Raw genomic sequence first — 15,329 nt, 5'->3', positions numbered from 1 at the left:
GTCGAGGAACTCCACAGGATGGAACAAATGGGAGTGATAGTGAGACAGGAACAACCAACAGACTGGTCAGTAGCATGGTAACAGTGGTCAAGCCAAACAAAATCAGGATATGTATAGATCCACAAGACCTAAACAGAGCGATCAAGCATGAACACTATCCACTGCTCACAGTCGAAGAGGTTGTAGCAAACATGCCAAAAGCAAGGGTATTCTCTGTCCTTAACGCAAACCAAGGGTAGCTAGAGCTAGATGACGAACGCTCCAAGCTCTGCATGTTTAACACACCCATAGGAAGGTACAGGTTCCTGTGTCTGCCCTTTGGCATCTCGTCTGAATATCAGAAGTGTTCCAGTGAGCTGTAGCTCAGATGATCGAAGGCCTGGATGGCGTGGTCAACGTCACTGATGATCTCTTGGTCTGGGGAGAAACAGGGGAAGAACATGATCAACGACTAAGCAACCCGCTGCAGGGAGTGAAAAAGTACAATCTCAAACTGAACAGGAAGAAACGCAAGATCAGGACAACAGAGATAAATACGTCGGTCACATACTGAGTGCAGATGGACTGAAACCAGATGAAGAAAAGGTGACAACTGTGGTGCAGTATCCCCCACCTAAAGACAAAGCAGGACTGTTGAGGTTCATGAGCATGATCCAATACCTCGCCAAGTTCATTCCCAACCTATCAGAGGTCAGTGCGCCACTCGGAAAGCTGCTAGAGGACAAAACAGCGTGGCACTGGGAAGACAAACAAAAGGAAAGCTTCAAAAAGATCAAAGGATTCCTAACAAATGCACCAACACTGAAGTTCTACGACATGAACGAGCCACTGAACAGTAGACGCCAGCTCAGAAGGCATGGGTGCAGTCATACTTAAAGACAAGAGACCCGTGGCATATGGGTCGCCAGCTCTAATAGACTGTCAGCATAGGTACACACAAATTGAGAAGGAACTGCTAGCCATCGTCTATGGATTTTAAAAGTTCCATCAGTACATATATGGCAGAGAGGTACACATCGAGAGTGGTCACAAACCACTTGAGAACATATTCAAGAAACCACTTCACCAAGCCCTGCTGAGGCTGCTGTTGAAGCTTCAGAGGTATAGTCTCACAGTCACATATAAGCCAGGCAAAGAGATGCACATCACCGATGCACTGAGTCGTGCTTACCTCAACGAACAAAGCGAAGACATACTGGAGAGGTGTTGGCGGTCAACTGGATCGCACCTCAGCTGCCTGTCTCAGAGAAAAAAACTACAAACTTTCAGGAAAGCAACACTGGAAGATCCAGAAATGCAACTGTTGAGAGAGACCACAGTGAAAGGATGGCCCAAGGAGAGATAAGCTGTTGCAGAAGAAATCCAGGCATACTGGTCATTCAATGAAGAGATCAGCTACTCATCAGGCTTACTGTTCAAGGCTGCAAAGCGGATAGTGCCAAGTCAACTGAGGCAAGAAATGTTGGAGAAAATCCACGAATCACACCTGGGAATCATCAAATGCAAGGAAAGAGCCAGGGACATTCTCTATTGGCCAGGTATGTCAACTCAAATAGAGGACAATGTATCTCAGTGTGCAGCGAGAACACGAACAGCAACCCCAGAGAACCCCTAGTTTCACACTCACTACCAGAAAGACACTGGGCTAAGATAAGAACGGATCTCTTCCACTACAACGGCTCAGAGTACTTACTGTGTGTAGACTACTACTCCAAATACCCTGAGATCACAAAGCTGAGTGACACTACAAGTCGTGGTGTTATCACTGCAATGAAGTCCATATTCGCGAGACATAGCATCCCAGATGTGGTCATTTCTGATAATGGTCCACAATATGCCTGTGCTGAGTTCAAATGTTTTGCAGAAACCTGGAAGTTTCAACACATCACTTCCAGTCCCGGAGACGCTCAGTCAAATGGACAAGCGGAGAGAACTGTACAAACGATCAACAGTCTCCTCAAGAAAGCCCAAGGTGAACCATACATCGCTCTTCTTGAGTACCGCAACATTCCACTTGATGGTATGGGTTTCTCCTCGGCTCAGCTTCTCATGAGTCGTCGACTGAAGTCAAAGCTGCCTACCTCCATCACACTGCTCACTCCTGAAAGACCGACTGCTGACGTACTTCCTGTAGCAGTAGTAGGCGGTTAACTTAGTACGTGGCTGTTACATGTCAAACATGTGTTGGAACAAATACAATGTTCTACACAGTCGGCATTCACTCCCGGGTCAAATGACTCTGCAGCGGACACAGGTATTTACCGGCTCCACCTCGGATCGGCATTGATGTAAACGCGAAACCCGGGTGAACACGCTAATTTGCGAGATGACGTAGCACCATTGTCCGCGCGTCATAAAATCACGCCGGCAACTGAGGTTTGCGGGTATTGTTGGTGGGTACGTCTTTGTTAAAACAGCGCTTGAACATCGTTCAATCTGCGTTGGGTTTGTATGGTTTGAAAGAGAGACTGATGTACAACATATAAAAAAGTAACTGTGCTGGCCCTTTAAGAGAAGGTGAATGTTGACTGTCGTGCTGCGCTGTTTGTTCATGTGGACTTGCCGTAGTTTCCTTTACACGGAAGAAAGCCTTGAAGCAAACCGCTGTTTTTTACTCCTCATTTGTTAATTTTTCTCTGCTGAACCCTAAAGAGCATATATCTGTAAGTAATACTTACCTATTTATGTTAAACTTACCTGTTATGGTCTTCTGAAACAGTTAATAGATGTGTGGTAAACTTAAAAACGTGAGCGATGCTAACGCGTTAGCCTGTCTATGGCATTTCAATGTTAAGTTAGCATTAAGCTAATCGCTAGTTAACGGTAGTGGCTAATCCATGATAATTTCAGCACATGTTTGTGTATATTTGTGTTGTGCATAATAATTAATGACTCAGCGTTTGTTGATATAAAGAAAGAGTCAAATACATTACAAATTGTAACATTTTATTCATTTATGTTTATCTCTGTATTGCAGTTTCACAGTGCTTCTGAAAGTAAACATCTAAACTTACCTGCTGATTCCTGGATGTTTATTGAGGAACCCCATTAGTTATCTGCCAAGCTAGGAATCAGCTATATCCTAGTAAGGGCAGAATAGTAACGCTAACCACCGTTTCTCTGGCTTCCATGTTGACTAGCCTGTTTTCCGGCGCGTTCGTGACATCACGAACGTCATGACGTCAAAAATGACGCTACAGAAAAAAAGAAAAAGAAAGGAAAACTCGTCTGCTGGCAGTCAGATTCGGGTCACTGGCAATGTGAAAGGATCAATGTCCTATTTTTAGCGGGTTTACCCGCATTTAAAAAAACGCTTAAAAACTAACACTAGCTGTCTTGAAGCACACTGCTCTTTCACTGGACAAGCCTAGAGCAAGCAGCAGTGGTGGGCGGGGCGTGAGGCCTGTGATATTTGCATATTCGTAGATCCTGAATTTCTCAGTGAGGGAGAAAGAGGAGATGTGCTTCCAACCCCTTTGCAGTTTTTTTTTTACTTTTCAGGTGGGAAGACCATGTTAAACAATATATTAATCATCTCAGGGTATTTTCGAACTTTAAAACGTGTCTGGAGGTTTACTTTAATATAAGCTGTTAATATCAGCTATTTCAGGGTCTACGGCTTCATTAAGCTATACAGTATTGCCTACTACTAGATTTGTAATGAAATGCAATAAACTTGAGCTTCTGTGCTTTGATTACCCGCTACGAAACATTACCCTCTTCCATTCTTTAATGCCTTCTCCATCTTTAATGTACTTCTGCAGTTATTTTGGTGAAAGTAACGCAAAAGTAGTGTAAATAGTAACACATTACTCTATCAGACAGTAATACCGTAAAGTAACCAATTACTTTCAAATGAAAGTAACTAGTAATATGTAATACATTACATTTTGAAAGTAACTTGCCCAACACTATTTGTGATGAAGGACTTGTTCATTGCGTATTGTAGTTGTTTGGTCACTTGGTGGGGTGGTGCTGATCAGCCAATCAGCCGGTTATGGAGCTCTTCCTATTCTAAAGTGTGTGTGCGTGCAGCAAATCAACCATACACACCCACCAGTTGTTATCAATAAACATCTTTGAAGATAACATCCTTGCATTCTTGCCGATGCACCACAGAGGTCACGTATTCCCAAACCAAATACAATTACAGTCTGAGTTAGCAAACCTTCATTATATTTTGTCACTTTTTTTTTCTCCAAGGGAGAACGACCATAAGACCAACCACACATTCCTGCTCTGATCTTGAAATACTCCATCATTTGCTTTGCACACTCTGGTTTTGTGTCCAGCATTTGTTCAGCTGGTTCCAAAAGTACTGCTGTTGTTTTTTTATGTGCACCCAAGCTCATGCCATACACCTTTACTGTCTGAAAACTTGAGAGATAAAAAAAGATAAAATCTTAAGAAGTTATGCCACCCTTGCAAACTCTGCCTTACAGCTTCAGTTTCCCCATGAGTTGATTTGTTCAATTGGATGCCACTGCCTGCCCTCAACACAGTTTTGCAGTGTATATGTAACCCGCACTTTGCGTTCGGCCGTCGTCTCCCTACACGCCCTGTGACTCTGCGTTGTGTTTGTTGTAGTATGATGTTTGCGTGGAAAAGGAAGGAGGCGGAGGCTTGTGATCGTGGCTGAGACCTGGACACTTTATTGGCACTCGCTTACACTTCACCTCTCATCAATCAGCTGGCCGCTGGCCTCATCATACTCACAGCTTCCGGCAGAAGAAACAAAAAAAAACATTTTTCTTTCTCAATAAAATAAAAATAAAAAGTGCAAATGTGCAAATAAACACATCTCATATCAAAATGCTACCTTACGGCAAAACCAAAGCAAATGTCATCCATTATAAATTAAATAAGGCACTTATTACCCATAAAATTAAACAAAAAAACCATGGATAATCTGCTCAAATAATACTGCATCCTGCGTTATATGCCATGCTAATGCTCAACAGGCTAGCCAACACTTTTTGTCACATTTCTCTTGCCAAATAAAATGTTCGACATCAAACTTTAACTAGGTTATAAGTAAACTTGTCTATTAACACCACAGAATAAACAGTTAGACAATATGTGCGATATAAATCAATATTTTTATGATAATGCAGACCGCCAGTAACACTGCTCACCTTCCGGCAGAAGAAACAAAAAAAAACCCATTTGATCAACGTAGCCTTTTGCCCGGGACAAGACTTAGGGGTACGGTGTTGCAAAAGGGGCAAACATCGCCATTTGCGGCATTCCCAGGGGAACATACAGCGTAACAGTGCCACCCTGTGGCGGATTTACATTACTACTGTGGAGTTAGAAAACAACGAGACAGGAGACGTGAGAGTAGACGTAGTCGAGGTAGTTTACTAGCTCCAACTTTGCATGTCATACGTTCGACAACGACACTGAACTGACTGTGAACCGGAAGCGGAAGTGCATTATCTGACGCCTCGCCTCTTCCCTTAAAGGTACACCGTCCTCTTAGGTGAATGTCTCTCGATATATAGATGTGGGTCACCACACAGGCCCCCCCAGAATTCACCTAAACAAAACAATGCAAAACAGCAAAAGTGCAAGTCATGAACATAAAAATAGACTCTACAACAGAACAGTCAATGACATAGTGCAAAGTCACGGGGAAAACAGGTGACGAGTCGGAGGGCGGACCCTGCGGCCATAACGGCTGCGCTTCACAGGAGGGGAAACAGATGGGGCTGAAACGCGGGCCATAGGCGGGGCCGAGGCAGGAACAGAGGCAGGTGCCGGGGCCGACCTAGGAGGGCGCCCCCGCCGCGGGGGTAGGGCCAATTGCATTGGCTCCCCAATGTCCAAGTGAGCGGGCTTGAGACGGTCTATAGCGACCCGCTCCGGCCTGCCCCCCATGTCCACCACAAAGTTCTTATCCCCCGCCTCCAGGACGCGGAAGGGCCCGTCGTATGGGGGCTGCAGCGGGGACCGATGGCTGTCGTGCCTAATGAAGACATACCTCGCTGATGGCAGATCCTTGTGGACGTAGGACCGGGGGAGGCAGTGTTGAGACATCGGAACGGGAGCGAAGGCACCGGCAGCGCTCCGGGACGCACTGAGGTGAGAGGCGGCCGACCAGGGAGCCGTAGCATCCGGAAGAAACTCCCCCGGAACCCGCAGGGGCTGGCCATACACCAGCTCAGCGGAGGAGGTCTGGAGGTCTTCCTTCGGGGCCGAACGCAGGCCGAGCATGACCCACGGGAGCCGGTCCATCCAGTCGTAGCCAGTGAGGCTTGCCCGCAGAGCGGCTTTCATGTCCCGATGGAACCGCTCACAAAGTCCGTTGCTCTGCGGGTTGTACGCCGTAGTGCGGTGGATCTTCATCCCCAGGTGCTCAGCGACCGCCGTCCAGAGCTCCGAGGTAAACTGGGAGCCCCGGTCGCTCGTGATGTCACCAGGCGTGCCGAAACGGGCCACCCAGCAGCCGATGAACGCCCGCGCTACCTCTGCTGCCGTCGTGGAGGACAAGGGAATAGCCTCTGGCCACCTGGTGGCCCTGTCCACAATAGTGAGGAGGAACGTATAACCACGGGAGGGGGGCAGGGAACCCACCAGGTCAACATTGACGTGGTCAAACCGCCTCTCTGGAACCACAAACGGCGCCAAAGGGGCCTTGGTATGGCGGTGCACCTTGGCGCGTTGGCACGCCACACACGAGCCGGCCCAGGCTCTAACATCCTTACGGAGCCCAGGCCAAACGAACTTGACGCTCACCAGCTTGGTCGAGGCCTTCACTCCCGGGTGGGAAAGGCCATGGACGGTGTCGAAAACTCGGCGCCGCCAGGAAGTAGGCACCAGGGGGCGCGGTTGACCGGTGGAGATGTCACAGAGGAGGGTGGTGTTGGCCGCGTCGAACGTCACTTCCTCCAGCCGTAGCGCCGTAGGGGTCGACCGGTAGTCTTGAACGGTCGCGTCCTTGGCTTGGTCCGCTGCCATAGCGGCGTAGTCGAGTCCCAAGTGAACGGCGTTAACAACTGCCCGTGAAAGGCAGTCGGCGACGAAGTTATCCTTGCCCGACACGTGTTGTATGTCCGTGGTAAACTCGGAAACCGCCGCGAGATGGCGCTGCTGACGCCTAGACCACGGTTCTGAGGTTTTGGCCATACAGAACGTCAGCGGTTTGTGGTCCACGAAAGCGGTGAACTGTCGGCCCTCCAATAGGAACCTAAAGTGTCTGGTTGCGAGGAAGAGACCCAGTAGTTCCCTATCAAAGGTGCTGTATTTGCGCTCGCTCTCACGGAGTTGTTTACTGAAGAACGCCAACGGCTGCCAGCCCCCCTCCACCCACTGCTCACACACGGCCCCCACGGCGTAGTCGGAGGCATCCGTTGTAAGGGCTATGGGGGCGGCAGGCGACGGGTGAGCTAGCAGCGCAGCGTTGGCCAGTGCGGTCTTGGCGGCCACAAAAGCCTCGTCCATCCCCGAAGACCAGTCCAGCTCGTCCTTAGACTTCTTACCCCGCAGGGCCTCATACAGGGGACGCATGATGTGGGCGGCACGGGGCAGGAAACGGTTATAAAAGTTCACCATGCCCAGGAATTCCTGCAGCGACTGTACAGTGCGGGGGCGGGGGAATATGGTGACAGCCTCAACCCTGGCAGGGAGGGGAACGGCCCCCTGTGGAGTGATGTGGTGCCCGAGGAAGGTGATGGACGACTCCCCGAACTGACACTTAGCTGGGTTGATGATGAGGCCGTGTTCGCTGAGCCTGTCGAACAGCTGTGTGAGGTGCGTCATGTGTTCCTCCGCCGACGCGCTGGCCACGAGGATGTCGTCTAAGTACACAAACAAAAATGGCATGTCGCGGAGCACAGAATCCATAAGGCGCTGAAACGTCTGCGCCGCCCCTTTAAGGCCGAAAGGCATACGTAAGAACTCAAAGAGCCCAAAGGGTGTGATGACAGCCGTTTTTGGGACATCCAGTGGGTGGACCGGCACTTGGTGATACCCCCGCACTAAGTCGATTTTGGAATAGATGGCAGCGCCCGCCAGATGGGTAGAGAAATCTTGTATGTGCGGTATGGGGTACCGGTCGGGGGTCGTGGCATTGTTTAGGCGACGGTAGTCCCCGCACGGGCGCCAACCCCCGTCGGCCTTAGTAACCATGTGAAGAGGGGAAGCCCACGGGCTGTCAGAACGGCGGACAATGCCGAGGCGCTCCATAGTCGAAAACTCCTCCCTGGCTATTGCGAGCTTGGCCGAGTCGAGGCGTCGGGCCCGGGCGTAAACTGGGGGGCCCACTGTGGTGATATGATGTTCCACGCCGTGCTTGGCCACCGCCGAGGAGAAGGTGGGTGTGGTGAGCTCGGGGAAATTTGCGAGCAGGCGTTGGTATGGATCCCCGGTGGAGAGTGTGTTAGCGAGGCACAGCGCTCCAGCGCCCCCAAGCGTGCAGGGGTATGACGCAAAAGAGACGGCATCAATCACGCGACAGTTTTTAACATCCACCAGCAGGTTGAAAGCACAGAGGAAATCCGCACCTAGGAGCGCGGTGGATACAGCAGCCATCACAAAGTCCCAGCCGAAACGTCGGCCGCCAAAACACACGTCTACATGTCTGATACCGTACGTCCGAGTGGACGTGCCGTTGGCGGCGTCCATCTGGGGGCCGTGACTGTCGGTCATCGTGTCCACAGCTTGTGCTGGTAGTATGCTGCGTTGAGCGCCAGAGTCAACCAGCAGCCGCCGGCCCGACATGGAGTCTCTGATGAACAACAGCTTGCAGTCACGGCCGGCGCCCATAGCCGTTAACGAGCGCCGGCCTTGGCGTTTCCCTGAACCCTGTAATTGCATGGTTTGCGACACCGTTTTGCTTTTGCCCCAAACCTGGCATGGTAATAACAGAGCCCGTCGTCAGGTTGGCGGCGGGCTGTCACCGCAGCCGAGGTGTCCAGATAGTCGTACACAGGTGGTGGTGGGGCGGTCTGGTGGGGTAGCAGGGCATGCACAAACTGTTGCCGGTTGGCCAGGAAAACCCTGTCTGCTTCAGCAGCCAGAGAACGGTAGTCCTTGGAGGCGGCGAGAGGAGAACTGGCCAGTGCTGTGCGTACAGGTGCGGGGAGCTGCCTCAGAAAAATGTGTGTGAAAAGAAAGGCCGGATCAGCCGATCCCAGCACAGACAGCATTTTTTCCATTAACTCATACGGTTTGCCGTCGCCGAGGCCATTCAGGGACAGTAAACGGTCTGCCTTCTCCAGCTCCGACAGTTCAAATAGTTTCAGGAGGAATATCTTTATAGCATCGTACTTGCCAGCAGCTGGCGGAGCTTCCAACAGCGTCATTGCTCGCGCCGTTGTCGATGCGTCTAGCGCCGCCACTACGTAGAAGTACTGCGTTGCATCCTGCGTTATCTCTCTCAGCTGGAACTGGGCTTCCACATGTTGAAACCACGGCCGTGGATTATGCTGCCAAAAGTCGGGTAGCTTCACAGTAGCGGTGTAAATGCTAGCGTTAGCAATAGCCATGTTGTTAGCACCGGCGTCGTCGTTGTCAGACATACTCGTATTAGTAGTTAGATCACGTCGGGGTCACCAATGTGGAGTTAGAAAACAACGAGACAGGAGACGTGAGAGTAGACGTAGTCGAGGTAGTTTACTAGCTCCAACTTTGCATGCCATACGTTCGACAACGACACTGAACTGACTGTGAACCGGAAGCGGAAGTGCATTATCTGACGCCTCGCCTCTTCCCTTAAAGGTACACCGTCCTCTTAGGTGAATGTCTCTCGATATATAGATGTGGGTCACCACACTACCTTACATATACATTTGCTTTGATATATTCAGTGATTAAAAATAGATTCAAGCCTCAAAAAAAGAAGAAAAAAATAAGAAAGAAAACGAAAAGAAAAGAAAAGAAAAGAAAAAGAAAAAAAGAAAGTGACCAAATATAATAAATGTCCCTGAAACAAGTAAACTGGCTGGTATTGATTAGGTGAGGAAGAGGAGCAGTGACGGTGGAGCCGAAGAAGGCAGCCTTACGCATATCAGTGCCATCCAAAGGCTCAGCCTCTGCCTTGGTAGGCCAGCGCTGAGGCAATAGACACAAGAATGCTGGGCCACGGCTCCACCGGTTCTTCTCAGCCAGCTCCCTTAGGGTCTTCCCACGGGTGATGTCATCTGCGGGATTGTTTGCAGAGTCCACGTACCTCCAGGCTTGGGCTTCAGTCAGCTCCTGGATCTCAGCGACTCTGGTGCCCACAAACAACTTAAATCTACAGAAGTTTTTCATCAGGCGTCTTTCAGTGCTCCGCAGACTCGCCGTTACATCATCCTTAGGGGTACGGAGACAGAGCATGTTCTGCACGCACAGCAGGGGGGTTGCATAATGATGTGTTCTGTCAACATCCACCCTCGCTGTTCTGGTTTTCAACAGGTGCACTTCTTCTTGGTCTTTGTTGTGGTTACACCGCTCCGAGCTGCCTCCCCGGCACGTTCAAGCCACTCCCCCAGCTCGGACGTGCCGGAAACATCCGAGCGCTCGGCTCGCGCTCTGAGGAGACGAGCGCTGCACTGCACCAGGTGTTTGCCATCATCCATCAGGCACACCTGCGGCAATCAGGCAGCCCTCTACAAGAAGTCTCCCAGAACACCACTCCGTGCTTCGACGTACTGAACCCTGCGACTCTCCCACCGCGACTTCCACGGCTCCCTCGTCTCCAGCGACCTTCACGTTTTTCCCCCGTGTCCTTCTACCTGTACCCCTCCTTTCGGACTCGACCTACCGGATCTCGGACCCGGACTTCCTCGGACAACCCCTCTTGGATCACGGACTGGACTTTCTCGCCAGGTGCATGAAGTAATACTTGGGGTAGTATTGGTCGAGGATCAATGACCACACTGGGTTATAGAACTCATGTTTTAATCGTGGCTCAGTAGGCAGACGTAATAACCATACATGGTAGTGGTGTAACCATAATAACAGTCCGGGTAGTACATAACACCTAATGTAGTTCCAGTGGATATACATGGCGTTATATCACTACATCCCCCCTGTTTAGTTTTCAATTTTTTCATTACACAGAGGTTGCCTTCTCTCTTTTTTTTTTTTTTAGACAACACACTCAGAATTGTCCATCTCAAAAAACAAACATATTCAGAGCCCTCCTTTTGTGTGTGATTGTCTCTACTCATAGTCCTTGTAGTGAGCTGGTTTGGAAACAGCTCTTCCATAGCTTGTGCGTACTGTCTTGTGTGTTTCACAGGTTTGGCTTGAAGAAGTTCCAGCTGCATGAGTATCCCGTTGAGGTTCTGTGAAGCGGGTTCTTGCGCTCCTCAGTGCATGGGGGTGGTGAATTTCCCGCAGGTGGCTCCTGCCACGTCTGAGTTTGTTCCCATTTGATGTTTGCACAATGTAGCTCCTTGGCTCATCGCACTTTTGTACGACGGTGGCTGGATACCAAGTCCCTTTTTCCTTGTTTAGGACAGATACGTGCTGTCCGGGACCGAGTGGAGGTAGTTCTCTGCCGCTGCTGCGGTCATGATGTTCCTTCATGTTTGCTGTTCTCTGCTCCAGGTGGAGTCGGTTTTCCTCCTTGCCTGGGTCCCCTCGACTCGGCAGCAGGGTGGTGACTGGCCTTCCGAAGATCAGTTCTGCTGGTGATGGTTGTTTACTGTCGATGGGTGTTGCTCTGACCTGTAGTAAGGCCACTTGTATGTTACCTCCTTGTCTCATGGTTTTCTTCACAATGGATTTGATGTGTCGCACATGCCTCTCAATGAATCCATTGCTTTTTGGATAGTGGGGTGAGCTTGTCACGTGCCTGATTCCCCAGTCAGCCGTGAATTTCTGGAACGCGTGCCCTTTGTACTGGGGTCCATTATCTGTAAGTATCACGTCAGGCCTTCCAAAAAGAGACATGTACATTTCCATTTTTTGTGCAACTGCCCGGCTGGACACAGGCATGGGCATTTCATCCACTAGAGGGAACTTAGAATATCTGTCCACAATCAGTAAATACTGATGTCCATCGATCTCGAATAGATCAGAAGCTAGGGATTGCCATGGTTTTGACGGTGTGTTGTGTGGGTTGAGAGGTTGCTTTGGATTTGCATCCTGATTTTCCACGCATACGCTACATGACCTGCAGACTCTTTCGATGTCATCGTTCATTCTGATCCAGTAGACACTTTCTCTTGCCAGTCGCCGTGTCTTTTCGATGCCCTGGTGTCCTACATGCAGCTGTTCGAGTATAGAATCAGTCATGGAGTCTGGGATGAGCACCTGTCTGCCTTTGAATATGACTCCTGCTTCAACTGCGAGCTCATCTCTGAATGACCAGTACTCTCGTAGTTGTCTTGGTAGAGCTTTGATGTTGTCTGGCCATCCCTGGTGGATCAGCTCTTTCAGTGCATTGAGTCTGGGGTCGCTGGTGGTTTCCATGCGGAGTGCGTCCTGTTTCTCGGGAGAGAAGTTTATCATTGCAACAGTGAGCATCTCTGGATCCTCGACTTCTGCCTCTATTCCGTCAATGCGCTCGTCCAGCTCGATGTTGCTGTTGTTCTCGGGGTTGGGTAGTCGGCTGAGTGTGTCTGCCAGGACCATCTGGTTTCCTGGTCGATACGTGACCTTGTAGTTGTATCCTTGTGTTTTTATCAGCATTCGCTGAAGCCGTGGCGGGGCGGCATGCAGTGGCTTTGTGCATATGGTAACGAGGGGTTTGTGGTCTGTAACTACAATGAATGACTTCCCATACAGGTAGGTATGGTATCGCTGCATTCCATAGACTATGGCCAGCATTTCTCGCTCTATGTTGCTGTACCTGGATTGGCAGTCGTCCAGTGTCTTTGAGCCAAAAGCTATGGGTCTTTTGTTCTGCACTAATGCCACGCCCAGTCCTTTCTGTGATGCATCGACCTCAAGTGTCAGAGGTGTGCTTGGATCATAGTACTTCAGGCAGTCATGTTCGTTGATAACTGATTTCAGGTCCTGAAAGCTCTTTTGGTGGTCAGTGTCCCATGTCAAAGGCACGTCACTTTTCAGCAGCACCCTCATTGTGTGTGCTTTGTCTGTGAACTTTGGGAAGTAGGGTGACAGGTAGGTCAGCATCCCCAAGAATCTGCTCAGTTCATCTTTGTTCTGGGGTGTCGGCATTTTCTGGATGTCCCTGATTTTGGCTGGGTCAGGTTTGATACCTTTGTCTGTGTACAGGTTGCCAAAGAATGAGATGCTTGTCTGTTTGATTGTGCACTTGTCACTGTTGAACACAATACCTGTCTTGGCTGCTCTCTCCATCAGGTTGGTCAGGTTCCTGTCATGCTCCTCTTCACTTGCTCCGTAGACTGCGATATCATCGGCTATGCTGACGACACCATCGAGCCCCTCCAGGATTTGGTCCATCTTTGCCTGGAAGAGATCTTGAGAGACACTGAGACCAAATGGCAAACGTTTCCAGCAGTATCTACCAAATTGAGTTCGGAATGTGGTTAGCAGTTGTGACTCTTCCTCTATCCAGCTTTTGCGTCAAGTTTGCTGAATATTTTTGCATTTGCAAGCTTCGGGTTCAGTTCCTCCACAGTAGGAATCTTGTGTGGGCATCTCCTAAGGCTGGCATTAAGCGTTTGGGGGTCTAAGCATATGCGAAGGGAACCGTCTTTCTTTGTGCTGTATGCCAGACTCGAGCACCAGTCTGTGTGCTGTTCTACTTTTCTTAACACATCTTGTTCGACTAGGTTATTCAGTTCATCTTTCAGTTTGTCTTTGATGTGAATGCTGCACTTACGTGGTGGGTCTATGAATGGTTCAGCATCCTTTTTCAGGAAGAGCTTGGCCTTTCCACTGAAGTTGCCAATTTTGTCAAACTGGTCTGGGTATGCTCTCTTTAGGTCTGCACTGTTAGATATGGTCATTTTGGGTTTTGTCTGTCTTGTGTTGACTTTTTTCTGGTTTGCATGTCCTTTCTCGGTCACTGCATCTACATTGACAGTCACTAGGTTTAACAGTTCACATGTTGGCAGCCCAACTATGGCTGGCCCTGGTACGTCTACAACATAGAACTTTGCATTGATCCATTTGGATTCTTTGTACTGGCATGGAATTTCAATGGTGCCTAGGCAGGGGATGGCGTGACCACTGTATGCAGATAGCCTCCTGTTGGTTTTTTTCAGTCGTTTCTGGGTGCATACATCTGCTTGAAGGTACGCAATGGGAATGTGTTGCCTGACGCACCTGTGTCTATCTTCAGACGTAGTGTGTATCCACGACCAGGTAGGTCAGGTGGTGTCACCTTCAGGACTGTGTACGCCTCCTCTCTGGCCGGCTTGCTGTCTATGCATGCACTTTTCACTGATAGTTATGGAGTGGAACTGTTTCTGGTAAGTACTTTCGTTCTCACTGTCTGTTTCACTGCTACTCTCTACAGCATGTATGCGAGTCCTGCTCTGTTGCTTTTTGTCTATATAGGTTTTGCGCTTGTGCTGTTTGTCTTGTAGTGTGTGGGACTTACTTCCCCCGCTCCTGCTCTGGCTGGAGTGTTCCTGGCACTCTCGTTTGGCCTCCTGCAGCACCACTCCCAGTGACCTTTTGCGCCACACGCATTGCATTCATCATCATATGCAGGACATATGCGGTCCCTGTCCACAGCGTGGATTCTCTCATTGTGTGACAGGCTAAGTTTGTCTAACTGTTCATTGCCTGCTGTCAGGGCTTCATATTTTCGTCCCTCGGCCAGAACCTCTGCTAAGGAATATCCTTTTGGTTTGCTGTATAGATCATTCCTCAGGGCGTCATGGGGAGTGCTCGCAATAATAAGCTCAATCATACGCTTGTTAAGCTCTTCGTCTGAAAACTGAAATTTCTGTGCTAGTGTTCTGGCTCTGGTCACAAAATCATCTGGTTTCTGTCTGTGTTGCATCAGTTGCAGTCTATGGATTCTGAAATTTACGTTCAACTTTAGCTGTTTTTCAAAGAAGTCCCATAATTTGGCAGGCTTTTTCTTCTCATCATCAGTGAGACCACTGGCGTTCAGTCTTTTTAATCCTTCATCTCCGATTCCACGACACATTTTCCTAGCTTGTTTAGCTGCGCCATTTATTTCTTCATCTTCTAAATACAGAGTCATTTTCTGTTTATACAGTGAAATTGCCTCACCCAGGTCCGGGTCGGACCAATTCATCGTCGGTAGATGCGATGCCATGACGTCTCCTGTTACTAGCTAGCTAGTTAGCTTTGCGGCTTGCTCAGCTCCGGCGCACTCTTGCTTGAATGATGACAGACATTATCCACGGACAATTTTATCAGTCTATCTTCATTCATCATAGACAGTACTTTACCGCTGCCACCATGAAGTAATACTTGGGGTAGTATTG

The sequence above is a fragment of the Lampris incognitus genome, chromosome 6 (genome assembly GCF_029633865.1).
Source record: "Lampris incognitus isolate fLamInc1 chromosome 6, fLamInc1.hap2, whole genome shotgun sequence".
In the NCBI taxonomy this organism is placed as follows: domain Eukaryota; kingdom Metazoa; phylum Chordata; class Actinopteri; order Lampriformes; family Lampridae; genus Lampris; species Lampris incognitus.
This window is presented reverse-complemented; position numbering follows the sequence as displayed.